Source organism: Coregonus lavaretus (assembly GCF_964263955.1).
Source record: "Coregonus lavaretus genome assembly, chromosome: 16".
In the NCBI taxonomy this organism is placed as follows: domain Eukaryota; kingdom Metazoa; phylum Chordata; class Actinopteri; order Salmoniformes; family Salmonidae; genus Coregonus; species Coregonus lavaretus.
This window is the reverse complement of record NC_140003.1, coordinates 14040995-14059970: the sequence shown is the minus strand read 5'-3', so window position 1 is coordinate 14059970 and position 18976 is coordinate 14040995.

The window sequence follows — 18976 nt, the reverse complement described above, 5'->3', positions numbered from 1 at the left end:
ACCAAAGATCCACCACCATATTTTACCATATGTATGAGGTACTTTTCTGCAAATGGTTCTGTTTTTCAACGCAAAACCCACCACTGGTGTGCGTGGCTAAAGAGCTCTATTTACATGTAATCTCACCATAGCACCAGTTCCAATCCAAGTGCCAATGCCTTTAATCAAACTCCAGGCGGTGCTATGGTCAGGCGGTGCTATGGTAAAATATTACAAAGACCATCCTGTTACTCTTTTGAAACTTGGCAAATTAAGTATTGTCGTGGAAATTCTTACACAGGGACACTCGAAGTCAATCTTAAATGAATGATTGTTTATTATCAGTTCACTGGAGAGAATCCATCAAACTTGATGCACCATAGTGAACGTCTGTCAGGAGCTCTAACGGGGCAGTCCTGTTTAGTTCCCTTATATACTGATTACAGACACGTTATATAGGCATAGTTCATAGGGTTGAACTATGCCATATTCTGAGCGTTCTGCCAAATAGTCTAAAGGAGGGGGTCATGATGGCCCCCCCTCATATCTTTACCAGGCACAGGCAGGAACCAAGGATTGTTTATGACACCAAAGCCAAGATGCACAAAGTAAAATGTTCTTCACATTCCACCCTTTTATCACTTGTGTGATAATAAATCATTACATTTTAAGGTAAGCATTGTTTAACTTCTATATCATATTTCTATTGAAGTAAGGGAAATCAACACATAAAACCAGACACTTCATCATTTCAAGCACTTCATTCTGAGTTATACAATATATTTAGTATGGTAATACTATCATCATAATAAAGGTTATACTTCTATTAACGGGAGTGAACTAAAGGATGACTCCCGAATTTGGTCTAGGGCACATACATATTGACTTTCACAGGGAAGAGAGAGAACACGTTATAACAGTTTCACACCAACCTTGATAAGAATGAGATTGGGGCAAGGTTTGCCCAAGCTACAATCTAGTGTCTCTCCTCACAATTATCCAACCCAAATTTAGAATGACAGTCCTTAGTGCTTCACATTGGTTCTATCACTTTAATTTAAGACCCTCAACTTAGCACACACCAATACTGGCAAATTTGTACATTTACATTGACATACAGTATATCATAGGACTATTGATAAATTATAAACTTATTTTAATTATTAGTGTTTACGTAGCCCATTTAAATCTCAGCCAATGTCTCTAGTATTTCTAGTGAGGGTGATCAGGCCTCACCAGGAAGTCAGAACAGAGGTCAGAGTTCAGTCAGGTTTACATTTGGTTTTTCAGTCATTTCTTATCAAGACAATTTACATGTGTGCAACCAAAACAATAGAAACTTCAGAACATTTCATTTGTGTACAGCATCCTTTCTAACCCGTGAAAAACCCACAAAAAATAAAACAGATTATTAACCACTATCAAATATTCATTAACAGGTGGGTTGTGTGGGTGCTGGCATGTGTGTGGTAAAAATCATAGGGTAAAAACAAACAAAATGGCCAGGCCTTACTTAATTTGGGCGCTCCCTTGACAGCTGGATCCGGGTACCTTTAACTGCTCTCCGAAGGCTCTTGCCTTAGGAAGCCTTTCAAAGGGAGGGATACAGAATCATTGATAAACATGTTTAAAAAACTGGTAGCTGACATTCCATCAGTCATATACAGAATTATACTTCGGACACATCAGATGATACGGTGTCCCGTCAAGCTGAATAGGAACCTTCTAAAGTAAACAATCCCAGAGCCCCTCTCTTGTAATCACTGTCATTTTGACCTGTTGCATTGACATACAATTCTGTACAAACTGTCCCTGGGACAAAATATGAAACCTGTTGGTGCTGGCTTATCAGCTCAATATTCGGTCCTTAAAACATTTGCTTGGATCTACTTAATTCTGGACACAGTTCCACGTAATGGAAAAATATTATGGTTTGAGATGACATTACTTACTTAAATCACTGGACACAGTTCCACGTAATGGAAACAGATTATTGTTTTAGATGACGTTACCTTCTTCCTTAAATCACTGGTGCTACCCCAACCATAGAATTGAGAAATAAATTGTCAGAAACGTGTCTTGCTCAATTATTCATACCTCTGTCCCAAATTTCCCCACTGTCTCTCTTACAGCCTGTTTGAGTTCAGTGTATACTGGTGGCTATCTATTGTTTCACAGGAAGCTTATCTCTAACCTAAACAACAGATTACTTAAACACGAGAGCAGTGGACCAGGCCTTGAAGAGTGAGCTAAATCCCTCTGTTCGTCATGTGACCTTGTATTGAAACATTTACTTCTTCAAATTACTAAGACATTGCATTATTAGAATGCTATCTGAAAGCCAATTACCATTCACTTTGTTACTTTCACTAGTCTCCATATCTGTTTCCTTCAACTAGGACTCCCTTTCCAATAGGAAGACCTCAATCACTACTGCTAACACACACGGATCACTCTCAAACGACGTTCTGCTTTTCGCCCTATTGCAAGGTTTAAAACAAAACAAAACAAACATGATAACTTTCTCCATATTGTAAGGCATTGTTTCATTTGAGTCTACCCTAACAGTGTTACTCTATATATTTATTTCAAATTTCTGTTGGATATTCACTTTCTGCTTCCACTTATTAAATGTCTATTATTTAAAGATTAACATGTAATGCTTTGAAAGGAGCAGGGTTGGCACTGTCTGTCAGTCCCCTGTAGATAGCATTGTACTCTGTCCATAATAAGTCTCTACCTAGCAAGTTAAATGGTTGAGTAGGTGAATACAGAAAATCATTGGTTCTATTTAACAGGGTATGGGGGTTTATTAAAAAATATATTACATGGGTGGAAGAAATCTCAGAAGCGTTTATAGTTTTATTAGTTAGGGGTAAGTCAAGTCCCATACAATGCTTTAACCTTATCTTTCTCAAATGATCCAAAAGGGACCACTCTGAACATTCCTCAGAATACCTTTTACACCCCTTACGTACGTCTACGCGTGCGTGTGCAAGTTGTATATATATATATTTTTTTATATTGTTACTTCATCAGATCTCTAGTAACCCATTATACTCAATATTATGTTATTTTATCTCTAGTAACCCATTATACATTTGTGTTACATCACAAATTCCTCCTCTACACCAGTGTTCTATTCATACAGGGGTTTAAATATTCACTCATGTTCTATTTAACAGCATATTCGGGAATAGTAATTTCTCCTTTCATATCTCCACATACATAATAACGTTATACCATCAAACTCCACTGATGAGTCATGTTATCCTCATGTAATCTAAAGTCATGTTACCCTCAGAGACATGTTATCCTTGTTACTAATGAGACGTGTAATCATGTTATCCTCTAATGAGACATGTTCCTTGAATGAGATTTCTGAGACATGTTATCCTCTACCTGTAGATCCAACGGACGGTGGTGGACAGAACCCTAGATAACGTTACAGATCGAAAAACTCAGCTCACACAGAACTGGTTGGGGTATTCATTCACCTCTTTCACACGTGAGCTAGTCCCCTGACAGCTCTCATTCACTCAGTAATTTATAGTCACATTTCAGTCTCTTATTATCCAATTTTCAATCAGCTTATTATCCATATTTCAATCTTGTTATCCAAATTTCAATCAGCTTAATATCCAAATTTCAATCTTAATAGTACTAATTTCAATCAATTTATTATCCACATTTCAATCAGCTTAATATGTTTTTAAATGTTTAATTAATATTTAACAACTAATTGACCAACGTCGGTTCAATTACATGTATTCCATTAAGTTTGTTTTTCTTATGAGCTCAACGCACCGTTTCTCTAGCGAGAAATCATATCAAACATGAGAGACATCAAATCAAGAATGAACTGGGGGACGCTGTAAGGAGTTGTAGTTTTCAATAGGCAAATATTAAACCTAGATTCAGCACAGAAAACGTGATAATTAAAATCAATGACCAGAATCCATTGCGCCTATTCTTCCCGGCCCTGCACACAGACCTCAGGAGAGAGGAATGTACACAACACAGCAACGAAAGGGATAGAGACTACTAAAATTGTGATTTTGTCAGACAGCTGTACAGTATGGCCAATGATCATGGCCTACCCTTTTCGCTAGCCAACGGGAGCACAGAGATAACGTTAGATGGTTATCTGGCTGCTACTGCCTGAGCAGAGATGAGATGATGACTTTAAGAAATGAAATAATAAAGCAATCAAAAAAAATATCTATACACAACTGAAACATTTTATTTAGGTAAAGTAATGTGAATAAATTATTGTTAATAAGTGATAAGCAGTAATGGGCAGTCATTCTGTATTATTAGAGACAATGGAATATACTGTTTTACAATTGAATGTTCTCAATATGTGGCTTTGGAATTTCAATTAAAATGCTCTAAAATAAGTTCAAGGTCATATTTCATCATGCATTTCATGAAAACAAAAGAAGAAAGAAATTGAAACCGACCGAAACCGAACCGACCTCAAAGAGCACTAATTGCTCAGCACTACACAGGACTCAGCTGCACCTCCTTAAAGATAGAGACACTGCAATCACACTGCAAATGAATGCAATAATATGAGGTAAGGCGAGGTATCAAAGCAAGCTGTGGACTGAGCAGGATAATTGGGAGTTTTTCACCACAGCATGCATTGTCATTAACGCTTAGTGATGATCATCTCTACAGTACCTCCTCTAACTCTATTAGGCCATGACAATCAATGAGCTCATTGTTTTCTTTTTGCAACCAGACAACAGCATGTCCTTAAAACTCAGTTCACACAGTGTGTGGGCTTTTTAATCACAACTGATAAGTCTACAACTTTAAAATGTTGCCCACGACCCTAAGCCTCAGCCTCTAGTAGATTGCAGTGGTTCTCAAACATCTCCTTGGAGACCCCCAGCAGTTCCCTGTATTTGATCTATTCTAGAGCTAGCAGACCTGATTCAACTTATGAACTAATCATCAAGCCCTTGACTAGTTGAATCAGGTGAGCTAGTTCAGAGCTACACCAAAATTGTGAAAGGTCTGGGGGTCCCCGAGGAGAGGATTGCGAACAACTGGATTAGTTAAAGTCACATAAAATGGCCAGAGGTGCAAGTCAGCTCTTGTTGTTCATTCAGTTTTTCCTTTTGTCTCATTCATGGCAGATGGTTTTGACTGCGTAATGGTATGTTGGGTATAAGCGCAGCACTCTATTTTATGTGGTGGATTATTCTCTGAGTTGGGACAGTAATAGTTTATACGGACAATGAGTAAGCCCTCTGTTGTGCTGTGTGGCCCTAATCAATGGCAATGTGTGTGGGAGAGAGGGAGGGAGAGAAGGAGGTGCGAGAGAGAGGCGAGGGTAGAGAGGCAGAGACAGAGAGAGAGAGAGAGAGAGAGAGAGAGAGAGAGAGAGAGAGAGAGAGAGAGAGAGAGAGAGAGAGAGAGAGAGAGAGGCAGGGTGAGAGGGAGAGAGAGAGAGAGGACAGGGCTGGGCACTGCAGGGGACAGAGAGATTCAGTCCCTGCCTGCCTCCATGCATGCCTGGCCTACCGTGAGACCTGGATTAGGCACTGTGCTGCTGTTTTCAAATTGCTCTAAATTCCCAGAGATTAAGGGGAAAATGAATGAACAGTGACAGTCTGTCATTGGGGAATGCTTAATATCAAAATAGCCATGCAATATCAAGAAAACATCCTTAAAAAGCGATATGCAGTGTGCAGAGGGTCATGTTTGAAGATCTATTACTGTTGAAGAGACATTATCTATTAAGCTCATTGTATATCTGGCTAAAAATGCATAAATATCTTACTACTACAAGCATGAACAGTACTGGGTATGGTAACTATTTTATAAGGAGGTTTATATTGCTTTGCTCACTTTCAAGGTTTAAAGAGCACCCTTTGGGCTGATGATCAATGTCCTTAGCTGAATAATGCTGGTAATCATAATTCTATGCAGCCCTCCACTACAGGCTGTTAGTGGGGCTTTTAAAGACAGTCCTAAAGAGATACACCGGTACTTTTTTATACTTTTTAGCCAGTAGTTCTGAAAGTAGCGTTCACAAGCCAAAAGTTATCCCAGAAAATTGAGTACCATATGAGCAGATATGTGCACCACGTCATTGCTCTCTCTCTATCTCTCTCTGCTGTGTATACATGTGCATGGGTTTTTCCACTGAGAAGTGGGGCCCGCCCTGCATCCTATTTGACCAACACCGTGCAGGCCTGAGCCAGCCTTCTTTTTTTTCACACGCAACCTCATTGGACTTGACCACATGATGCTGCCTTCTCTCAATAAAAAATAAATAAGTTCATGCTCGTGGCCCTCTCACTCAAGTCAGTCGTAGAGAAAAGTTGCTCCAGCTATAACTGTGCTAAAAATGTTGCAAAAAGTTAATTGCTTTGCCACATTTTTTGCAGTATTATATTAGTGCCTTGTTGCAAACATGCATGTTTTGGAATATTTTTATTCTGTAAACGCTTCCTTCTTTTCACTCTACCAATAAGTGCTCTTCTTTGTGAGGCTTTGGAAAACATCCATGGTCTTGGAGGTTTAATCTGTTTTTGAAATTCACGGCTCGACTGAGGGACCTTACAGATAATTGCATGTGTGGGGTATAGAGATGTGGTAGTCATTACAAAATTATGTTAAACACTATTATTGCACACAAAGTGAAACCATGCAACTTTTTATGTGACTTGTTAAGCAACATTTTACTCCTGAACATATTTAGGCTTGCCATAACAAAGGGGTTGAATACTTATTGACTCAAGATATTTCAGCTTTTCATTTTTTATTCATTGGTAAAGATGTTGAAAAACATAACTCCACTTTGACATTATGGGGTATTGTGTTTAGGCCAGTGACACAAATCTCAATTTAAACAATTTTAAATTCAAGCTGTAACACAACAACATGTGAAAAAAGTCAAGTTCCACATAGTAATGGCTCTATGTAGTACTGCTCGTTTCCCAGAGTCTGTTCTGGACCTGGGGACTGTGATGAGACCCCTGGTGGCATGTCTTGTGGGGTATGCATGGGTGTCTGAGCTGTGTGTTAGTCGTTTAAACAGACAGCTCAGTGCATTCAATATGTCAATACTTCTCACAAATACAAGTAGTGATGAAGTCAATCTCTCTACTTTGAGCCAAGAGAGATTGACATGCATAATATTAATATTAGCTCTCCATGTATATTTAAGGGCCAGCCGTGCTGCTCTGTTCTGGGCCAATTGTAATTTGCCTATGTTCCTCTTTATGGCACTTGACCATATGACTGGACAGTTGTCCAGGTGTCACAAAACTAGGACCTTAATGACTTGTTTTGTTGATAGGGATGTCCAGAAAGCAGAGCAGCGCTTTATTACGGACAAACCTCTTCCCATCTTAGCTACCGGTTCATCAATATGTTTTGACCATGAGAGTTTACAATCCAGGGTTACACCAAGCAGTTTAGTCTCCTCAATTTGCTCAATTTCCACAGAATTCAAATACAATATTTAGTTGAGGTTAAGGGTTTAGTGAATGATTTGTCCCAAATACAATGCTTTTAGTTTTGGAATATTTAGGACTAGCTTATTTCTTACAACCCATTCTGAAAACGGACTGCAGCTCTTTGTTAAGTGTTGCTGTGATTTCACTTACTGTAGTAGCTGACGTGTATAGTGTTGAGTCCTCAGCATACATAGACACACAGGCTTTACTCAGTGCCAGTGGCAGGTCATTAGTAAATATTTTAAAAAGTAAGGGGCCCAGACAGCTTCCCTGGGGAATGTCTGAATCTACCTGGATTATGGAGAGGCTTTCATTAAAGAACACCCTATGTGTTCTGTTAGACAGGCAACTCTCAATCTACAATATATCAGGGGGTGTAAAGCCATAACATATACACTACATGACCAAAAGTATGTGGACACCTGCTAGTCGAACATCACATTCCAAAATCATGGGCATTAATATGCAGTTCGTCCCCCTTTTGCTGATATAACAGCCTCCAGTCTTCTGGGAAGGCTTTCCACTAGATGTTGGAATATTGCTGCCGGGACTTGCTTCCATTCAGCCACAAGAGCATTAGTGAGGTCGAGCACTGATGTTGGGCGATTAGGCCTGGTTCGCAGTCTGCGTTCCAATTAATCCCAAAGACGTTCGATAAGGTTGAGGTCAGGGCTCTGTGCAGGCCAGTCAAGTTCTTCCAAACCAATCTCAACAAACCATTTCTGTATGGACCTCGCTTTGTGCATGGGGGCATTGTCATGCTGAAACAGGAAAGGGCCTTCCACAAACTGTTGCCACAAAGTTGGAATCACAGAATCATCTAGAATGTCATTGTATGCTGTACCGCTAAGACTTCCCTTCACTGGAACTAAGGGGCCTAGCCTGAACCATGAAAAACAGCCCCAGACCATTATTTCTCCTTCAACAAACTTTACAGTTGGCACTATGCATTCGGGCAGCTGAGTGTTGCATCCGCCAAACCCAGATTCGTCCTTCGGACTGCCAGATAGTAAAGCGTGATTAATCACTCCAGAGAACGCATTTCCACTGCTCCCGAGTCCAATGGCAGCGAGCTTTACACCACTCCGGCCGACGCTTGGCATTGCGCATGGTGATCTTAGGCTTGTGTGTGGCTGCTCGGCCATGGAAACACATCTCATGAAGCTCCCAATTAACAGTTCTTGTGCTGACGTTGCTTCCAGAGACAGTTTGGAACTCGGTAGTGAGTGTTGCAACCGAGGACAGACAATTTTTATGCGCTACGTGCTTCAGCACTCGGCAGTCCCGTTCTGTGAGCTTGTGTGGCCTACAACTTTGTAGCTTATCCGTTGTTGCTCCTAGACGTTTCCACTTCACAATAACAGCACTTACAGTTGACCGGGGCAGCTCCAGCAGGGCAGAGTTTTGACGAACTGACTTGTTGGAAAGGTGGCATCCTATGACGGTGCCACGTTGAAAGTCCTCGTCAGTACGGCCATTCTACTGCCAATGTTTGTATATGGAGATTGCATGGCTGTGTGCTCAAGTTTATATACCTGTCAGCAACGGGTGTGGCTGGAAAAGCCGAATCCACTAATTTGAAGGGGTGTCAATATACTTTTGTATATATAGTGTACGTTTTTCCAGCAGCAGATTATGATCGATAATGTCAAAAGCTGCACTACAGTCTAACAAAACAGCTCCCACAATCTTCTTATCAATTTCTCTCAGCCAATCATCCCTATAAGCGTGCTGAAAGTCTGTTGTTAATTTGTTTACTGTGAAATAGCATTGTATCTGGTCAAACACTCTTTTTTTCAAAAGTTTAGTCAGGGTTAGTAACAGGCTGATTGGTCGGCTGTTTGAGTCAGTTAAGGGTTAAGGGTGCTTTGCTATTCTTGGATAGCGGAATTACTTTTGCTTCCCTCCAGGCCTGAAGGCACACACTTTCCTGTAGGCTTAGATTGAAGAGATGGCAAATAAAAGTGGCAATATAGTCTGCTATCGTCCTCAGTAATTTTCCTTCCAAGTTGTCAGACCCAGGTGGCTTGTCATTGTTGATAGACAACAATATTATTTTCACCTCTTCCACACTGACTCTACGGAAGTCAAAATTACAATGGTTGTCTTTCATAATTTGGTCAGTTATGCATGGCTGTGTAGGTTAGAATTTGTTGCTTGCATGTCATGCATAAATTTGCTAATCTTGCCAATAAAAAAATTATGAAAGTAGTTGGCAATATCAGTGGGTTTTGTGATGAATGAGCCATCTGTTTCAATGAATGATGTAGCCGAGTTCAGCTTTTTGCCCAAAATGTAATTTAAGGCGCTCCAAAGCTTTTTACATTTACCTTTGTTTCATAGTACAGTTTCTTCTTCTTTTTGTTTAGTTTAGTCACATGATTTCTCAATTTACAGTATGTTTGCCAATCGGCCGAGCAGCCAGACTTATTTGCCATTCCTATTGCCTCGTCCCTCTCAACCATAAAATTCTTAATTTCATTACTGTGCTGTTTGTAAATACCCTGATAGGTTGACTCATAACCTGAACCAGGTTGCAGGCACTGGTTCAGGTTGAATATTTTTCATGACTGGACAGCTTGATGAAAGCCTGTCAATATTTAGGTCACCCAGAAAATATACCTCTCTGTTGATATCACATACTTGCAGGGTGAACTGCACACAGTGGGCTTCCTATTAGGGCAAACCATCTCAGTGCTAACAGTATATCTCAGGTTCATAGACGCATGGCAAATGCATATTAGGGAACATCATACTATCAGTCTAGCCAACTAAAACACATTTCAAAACATGAAATCACTCTACTAATGTATGTTGTGTATTTGTGTAGCTGATAATAATAATTGTAATAATAATAATTAATAATAATAATAACAATAATAATAATAACAAGAATCTCTTGTTGACTGGCTCGAAATTGGTGTTGTTTGTAGCTACAAGTGTCTAGCTAGCTGGCTAGGCTATGTTTACAACTGGTCATCTCTAACCATACTGTATGATACAGAAGGTTTCGGTGCTAGCTATATTGTTAGTAGTAGGGTAATGCTATACCCGGTACAAGAAGGGCTGAAAGTCAAAACCTTTTTCACTCTCTGCAGCACAATTTTATACTTTGATCTGCCTCGTAGTTGAAGCCAAGCCCCTGACGCAGCCTCAGATAATTTTCCAGACAAGAAGTCTGCAGAGCTGGGTGCAGACATGCCAAAAGAGGCCCTTGGCGTCAGGTACGGTTTGATTTGGATTAGCTGTCTTTTGTTAATTAGATGTTTCCCATGTTACATCTGTGTCATATATGGACTCTGAAGGAAGATTTATAGGCCTAGCTTCATCATGTTCTGGCCATATACCCTGTTTCTTTTCTATATGAAGAATGGGCAAGATGAGTATTGCTGATGAGGATGACGGCAGTTTGAATGAGGATGAGGTCAATGGCATTCACAACAGCATGTAATTACTGTGCATTCCCTGTCATGTAGCTGCATTACATATGTTTTTTGTAAAACCCAAATACTGTGAGAAGCATCACATAAGCATGCGTGCCTTCAGAAAGTATTCACACCTCTTGATTTTTTCCACATTTTGTTGTGTTACACCCTGAATTTAAAATGGATTCAATTTAGTTTTTTTGTCACTGGCCTATACACAATACCCCATTATGTCAAAGTGGAATTATGTTTTTTGAAATTTTATGAAAATGAAAAGCTGAAATGTCTTGACTCAATAAGTATTCAACCCCTTTGTTATGTCAAGCCTAAATACGTTCAGGAGTAAACATTTGCTTAACAAGTCACATAATATGTTGCATGGACTCACTATAGTGTTCAACTAGATTTTTGAATGACTACCTCCTCTCTGTACCTCACACCTACAATTATCTGTAAGGTCCCTCAGTTGAGCAGTGAATTTCAAACATAGATTCAACCACAAAGCCCAGGGAGGTTTTTCAAGGCCTCACAAAGAAGGGAACCTATTGATAGATGGGTAAAAATACAAAAAAGTAGACATTGAATATCCGTTTGCGCATGGTGAAGTTATTAATTACACTTTGGATGGTGTATCAATATACCCAGTCACTACAAAGATACAGGCGTCCTTCCTAAATCAGTTGCAGGAGAGGAAGGAACAGGCTCAGGGATTTCACCATTAGGCCAATGATGACTTTAAAACAGTTACAAAGTTTAATGGCTGTGATAGGAGAAAACTGAGGATGGATCAACAACATTGCAGTTACTCCACAATACTAACCTAATTGACAGAGTCAAAAGAAGGAAGCCTGTACAGAATAAAAAATATTCCAAAACATGCATCCGGTTTGCAACAAGGCACTAAAGTAATACTGCAAAAAACTTTTGGTCCTGAATACCAAGTGTTAAGTTTGGGGCAAATCCAAGCATAGTGATGGCTGCAGGCCTGGCTCCACAAGGGGGCTAAAGGGTTGCCCCCTCAGTTCAAACTGTAGCCCCCCCTAAGTTTTAGTTTTATGTCCTTATATAAAAATAGCAGAAAAGTTAAAATGATTGAGTGACAGGTTGGTGAAAATAAAAATCTGTATATCCACTGCGCTGTGTCAGCACAATGGACAGGGCAAGCTGCGGTGTGTGTAGGGGGGCTATGGAAAGCCACTGGGCGGTTAGGTATGACTCCTTTGGGTTTCCATAAAAAGCGGGGAAAACGCATGCGATCCTACAACACAGAAGTAAGACTCGAAGCTACAGGGCTGTTGAAGGCGGTGATGGACCCCGGCTTTAAGTTTACAGCCACCATGATGCACAGAATCCTCAGTCTTCTCGATCCTGCAAACAAATTACTCCAGTCAAAAGCAACGGATCTTTACACTGGAGTCAAAGTGGTCCAGAGTGCATTGGAGTGTGTCGAGAAGCTGAGGTGCGACAGCGAGTTCGAAGCCATTTGGGCACAGTGCAGTGGCACTGACGCACCACCACCAGCTCCAAGCAAAGGATGACGTTATGTCAGTACAAATCTCCAGCAATAAGTGGTGGACAGTACAGTAGGCCAGCAGGACAGAGGAGAAAAGACTGAGTGTTAAAGACTGTTCATCAGCACGTTGGATCCTGCCATTGATGAAATGTCCCAACGATTCAGCGAATGCAACAGCCAACTGGTGGAGCCCCTGTGTGCCCTTGAACCAGAGACCCATGACTTTCTACATGTGAAAAAGGTGAAACCACTGCTGGATCTAAGCAAAACAGATTTGGTGGAAGCTGAGTTTAGTGTCACTCGCCAGTTTTTGCAGACTGAAATCGCCCGCTCTGGCTCCAATGTGGACAAATGGACCCCACTTGATATCCTGTAATGATTCTCTGGGCCTCTCTCTGCAATGCCGACCATGCTTACTGCACTGAAACATGGACTGACTTTTGGGGCAACATTTTACATTTACATTTTAGTCATTTAGCAGACGCTCTTATCCAGAGCGACATACAGTTAGCGCATACATTATTTTATCGAACCCACAACCCTGGCGTTGCAAACGCCTTGCTCTACCAACTGTGCTACATCCCCTGCCGGCCATTCCCTCCCCTACCCTGGACGACGCTGGGCCAATTGTGCGCCGCCCCATGGGTCTCCCGGTCGCGGCCGGCTACGACAGAGCCTGGATTCGAACCAGGATCTCTAGTGGCACAGCTAGACTGCGATGCAGTGCCTTAGACCACAGGCAACCACAGCTACATGCGAGAACTCCTTTTCCACTTTGACAAATGTGTTCAGTCAGCACAGAAGAAGAATGCTACACCCGAGGATAGCTCAACTAATCCAACTGGCATTTAAGGGGGATCTTACAAGAATATTTTTGGGGAGAATGGAATGATAGATTACTCAGGAAGTTTTACAGAGCATCAAGGAAGCTGCAACTCTTTTGAAAAGGTAAGATTAAAACAATCTAGCTGGTTGGTTTTATCTTGCTTTAGTGATAGGGCGCTGTCCAGGGTGCTGATAAAGCTCAGCAAGATTTCGTGCCATTGATCCTGTCACTTCTTGGTCAAAAGCATTTTTTGAACTTTTATGTTTATTGTGGTACAAGCAGAATTCAATATAATTCCAATGCAAGAACGCAAATGACTCCCCTGGGTATAGCTACATATATGTATGTTTCATCATAGAAATATATACATTATACTATGGTTTTCTTGGTAGCCTATTCGTTTCCGTTGCTGTAAGTAGAACTGTATGGATTGGAAATATGTTTATAGTAGGCTGGAATTGCTTAATTGATTATGTGGGCCGAATTTGATTCACAGAAGTGTATTGTGCCATATCACAATGTGTTGCTGAACTCATGAGCGAGCAACATGATTTTCAATGTTTGAAGCGGCCTGTATAGGCCTATTTATTTGGCAAGACAGTTGTGCATGGCTGCATCTCACTGTAGTAGGCTGTAGGCTATGTTTTGGTTATTTGGATCTCCATTTGCCTTTTGTTTACTGCATTTCTTTACTTATAATGTAACTAGCCTAAATATAGATTGTGTCATGTCTTTATCGATCTGATATTTTGTTTACCAGGCCTACTACTTAGTACCACTGTTTTGTTCTGTTCCATTCATTCATATTCTCAGTTGTCTTGGTATTCTAAGCGAAACTGCCATTCAGTATTTTTGTTTGCATGCATGAATAACTAGGCTACTACTTTCAGCATTTAGTTTCCATTATTTTAGTAAGACAGCTGTGTGTACGGCTGCATTCACATGGGCTGTTTGTAATTGGTGAATTGCCCTCTCTATCTTGTAGAATATATTCATTACCAAAACGGCCTAGCTGTAGGGCGCTGTCCATTGTGCTGATACAGCACAGCAGACATAAGCTACAGATTTCAAAAGCACTCAATGGTCTCGGAGTCTCAGCATTTGAATTTCAGGTTTAATGTGGTATAGTGTGATTACATAAGCAGAATTCAATATAATTCCAATGCAAGAACCCCGAAAAATTTTGCCCCCTCGCCGATTTCAACTGCCCCCTTAGTCACTTTATCCTGGCACCAGGTCTGGGTGGCTGCATCATGTTATGGGTATGCTTGCAATCGTTAAGGACTGGGACGTTTGTCATGATAAAAAATAAACGGAATGGCGCTAAGCACAGGCAAAATCCTAGAAGAAAACCTGGTTCAGTCTGCTTTCCACCAAACACTGGGATATGAATTTACCTTTCAGCAGGAGAATAACCTAAAACACAAGGCCAAATCTACACTGGAGTTGCTTACCAAGAAGACAGTGAATGTGTGGGTGAGTGGCTGAGTTACAGTTTTGACTTAAATCTGCTTGGAAATCTATGGCAAGACCTGAAAATGGTTGTCTAGCAATGATCAACAACCAAATTGACAGAGCTTGAAGAATTTTGAAAAGAAAAATGGGCAAAAGTTGCACAATCCAGGTGTGGAAAGCTCTTAGAACCTTACCCAGAAAGACTCACAGCTGTTATCGCTTCCAAAGGTGATTCTAACTTGTATTGACTTAGGGGGTTGAATACTTATCTAATCAAGATATGTTAGTGTTTTATTTTTCATGAATCTTTTACAAATGTTAAAATTGTTCTTCCGCTTTGACATTACAGAGTAGTTTGTGTAGATCGTTGACTAAAAATGACAATTAAATCAATTTTAGTCCAACTTTGTAAATGCACATCCTACTGTGTCATCATCTGCTCCCGCATTCCCTCGTTCGACAACCCTAGACTCAGAGCATCTATTCCAGCTCTTGCTGCTCGACGTCGTTCCTGGGAAGCTCAAGACTGGCCCTGGGGATCACATTGCACAGCCCGTCCTCGTCTAGTCTAATGACGACCAACACATTGTATAAGTTAATTATTATTATTTAATTTTTTTTGTCATTTAACAGACGCTCTTATCCAGAGCGACTTACAGTTTTTAGTGAGTGCATACATTTTTCATACTGGCTCCCCGTGGGAATCGAACCCACAACCCTGGTGTTGCAAGTGCCATGCTCTACCAACTGAGCTACAGGAGGCCACTATTATCATACAATTATCAATATGGGAAGCTAGCTACTAATAGAGTTATGTTTTTTTGATTCCATATGTAAATTGTAAGTTATAAAAAGTAATTACTGAAGTTATGAATGGGTACTGCTAATCCTGTAGCTTTATCAGTAGAATATTAGCATCAGCTACATAGCTACTATGTGGCGTATTTTCCTTTCTATTTATTTTCAAATAATCTAGAGCCTTATTATGATCATATAGCTAGCTAACTATGGCTAGAGAGCCATGTATTTTATGCTTCTAATTATGGCTCTATATACAGTGCATTTGGAAAGTAATCAGACCCCTTGACTTTTTCCAAATGTTGTTACGTTACAGCCTTTTTCTAAAATTGATTCAATTGGTTTTTTTCCTCATCAATCTACAAACAATACCCCATAATGACAAAGCAAAAACGTATTCAGACCCTTTACTCAGTACTTTGTTGAAGCACCTTTGGCAGCAATTACAGCCTCGAGTCTTCCTGGGTATGACGCTACAAGCTTGGCACACCTGTATTTGGGGAGTTTCTCACATTCGTCTCTACAGATTCTCTCAAGCTCTGTCAGGTTGGATGGGGAGCATTGCTGCACAGCTATTTTCAGGTCTCTCCAGAGATGTTTGATCTGGCTCTGGCTGGGCCACTCAAGGACATTCAGAGACTTGTCCAAAAGCCACTCCTACGTTATCTTGGCTGTGTGCTTAGGGTCGTGGTCCTGTTGGAAGGTGAACCTTCACCCCAGTCTGAGGTCCTGAGCGCTCTGGAGCAGGTTTTCATCAAGGATCTCTCTGTACTTTGCTCCATTCATCTTTCCCTCGATCCTGACTATTCTCCCAGTCCCTGCCGCTGAAAAACATCCCCACAGCATGATGCTGCCACCACCATGCTTCACCGTAAGGATGGTGCCAGGTTTCCTCCAGAGGTGACGCTTGGCATTCAGGCCAAAGAGTTCAATCTTGGTTTCATCAGACCAGAGAATCTTGTTTCTCATGGTCTGAGAGTCCTTTAGGTCCCTTTTGGCAAACTCCAAGCAGGCTGTCATGTGCCTTTTACTGAGGAGTGGCTTCCATCTGGCCACTCTGGTTGTCCTTCTGGAAGGTTCTCCCATCTCCACAGCAGAACTCTGGAGCTCTGTCAGAGTGACCATCAGGTTCTTGGTCACCTTCCTGACCAAGGCCCTTCTTCAATGCTGCAGACATTTTTTGGTACCCTTCCCCAGATCTGTGCCTCGACACAATCCTGTCTCGGAGCTCTACGGACAACTCATTCGACCTCATGGCTTGGTTTTTGCTCTGACATTTACATTTAAGTCATTTAGCAGACGCTCTTATCCAGAGCGACTTACAGTTAGTGAGTGCATACATAATTTCTTTATTTTTCATACCCCCTGTGGGAATCGAACCCACAACCCTGGCGTTGCAAACGCCATGCTCTACCAACTGAGCTACATCCCTGCCGGCCATTCCCTCCCCTACCCTGGACGACGCTGGGCCAATTGTGCGCCGCCACATAGGTCTCCCGATCGCGGCCGGCTACATCAGAGCCTGGATTCGAACCAGGATCTCTAGTGGCTGCAGTGCCTTAGACCACTGCGCCACTCGGGAGGCACTGTCAACTGTGGGACCTCATATTGACAGGTGTGTGCCTTTCCAAATGATGTCCAATCAATTAAATGTACCACAGGTGGACTCCAATCAAGTTGTAGAAACATCACAAGGATGATCAATGGAAACAGGATGCACCTGAGCTCAATATCGAGTCGCATAGCAAAGGTTCTGAATACTTATGTAAATATTACTGTTTTTTATTTTTTTTAAATTTGCAAACATTTCTAAAAACCTGTTTTTAGCTTTGTCATTATGGGGTATTGTGTGTAGATTGATGATGCAAAAAAAAACAATTTAATCAATTTTAGAATAAGGCTGTAACATAACAAAATGTGGAAAAAGTCAAGGGGTCTGAATACCTTCTGAAGGCACTGTATATGGCTCTTGCTATAGCTAGCCTAGCTCGACTAACCAACAGCCATGTTTTTAGTTTTTAGTTTGTTTTTTAGGGGATAGATCAGCTACGAAATTAGTAGATATAATTGGAGTCTAACATTACTTGCATAATTTCTAATCCCCTTTTCTATATATTTATTTATTATACCCCTACCCCTCAGTTGTATAAAACACATCAGTTCGTAAATCAGTGTTCATAAAAACACGATGCATAGCTTGTATATCTTACCTGTTTGGATGACATGTTGAAAATAATAGCAATTGTTTACCCAATCCATGCGACGACTCTGTTAGCTAGCTGCAGTCTCGTCAGTCTTGTGCAAACTCATGCATCTTGCTAGCTGTCACTCAAATGGTGAGGGTCTGAAACTCATTGGCTGGAACTCAAATTGCTAGGTGGCAGGCCCACGTGGGTCAAGCTTGCGGTACGTAACCAAAATGTGTGTAGATTCCCTAAATAGGAAAAATTGTGCCGCACAGCTTCCAAAAAACAGTCACTTTCAAACTAGGGATTTCGTGGCTAATAGAGGTAAAACAGTAATTCTGCTCATAGATTATGCATGTATGAACTACACATTGACACATCCAGCCCAAAGGGGAGGTTTAAACAATACTGACGTAGTTTAGCCCAATTCGCTAAAGTCCCGGAGAATGTCTTTAATGTCAGACTACTCCAGACTCTGCATAGGGAACAATAGATCAGAGTAACCGCTCCCTTCAATGTAATAGAGGAGGACCGGGGGACATGTGTGCAGCATCACTCAAGGGAGATCATTCATGTCATTTAGCCTACTGGCAGTATCTGTTTGCCAATGTTATAAGCCTCATAACGTCTACTTCTACAGTTCTGTGAGTCTCTGACATCTCTCCAGCAGTACAGATACTACAAACAGTATATTGCCTTCTACAATGCATCATATGGTTTTAATGACAGTTAGTTAAAGGGATAGTTCACCCAAATTACAAAATTATATATTGGTTTCTTTACCCTGTAAGAAGTGTATGGACAAGGTAAGACAGCAATCCATGCTTTGATTTTTGTTAACCTGGCCAGTCTCCAAATGATAACTTTTTAGTATTTTTGTCCAAACAAACCAATGTCAATATCCCCTATATAAGCATTTTCAATATACGTCTAATTAGGACATCAGTAACCAGCAGCCATTACAGAGATCAAACCACTGCTGGTAAGTAGGTGCCCTCACTATGTCATGGTTTGCAATCAAAGTGAGCGCCAGCCATCATAGCTCCAGCAGTGCCAGCTAGTTCTATTTCCAGACTTTCACACTCAGGATGCTGGCTGCTGAGAGAGGAGGGACCAGATCGTAGCATCTGTAATATCCATACCCAAGGGCACTAGGGGCTCGGTGAGGGACTGTTTGCCTTGTGTGGAACACTCAAACGGGGTCATTAAATATCACCCTGCACCCACCCAAAGGTTCTCCTCTGCCGTAAACACTCAGCATATTTTATCACATAAATCAAACACACTCATGTGACTATGATGTATGCGTTAGTCAA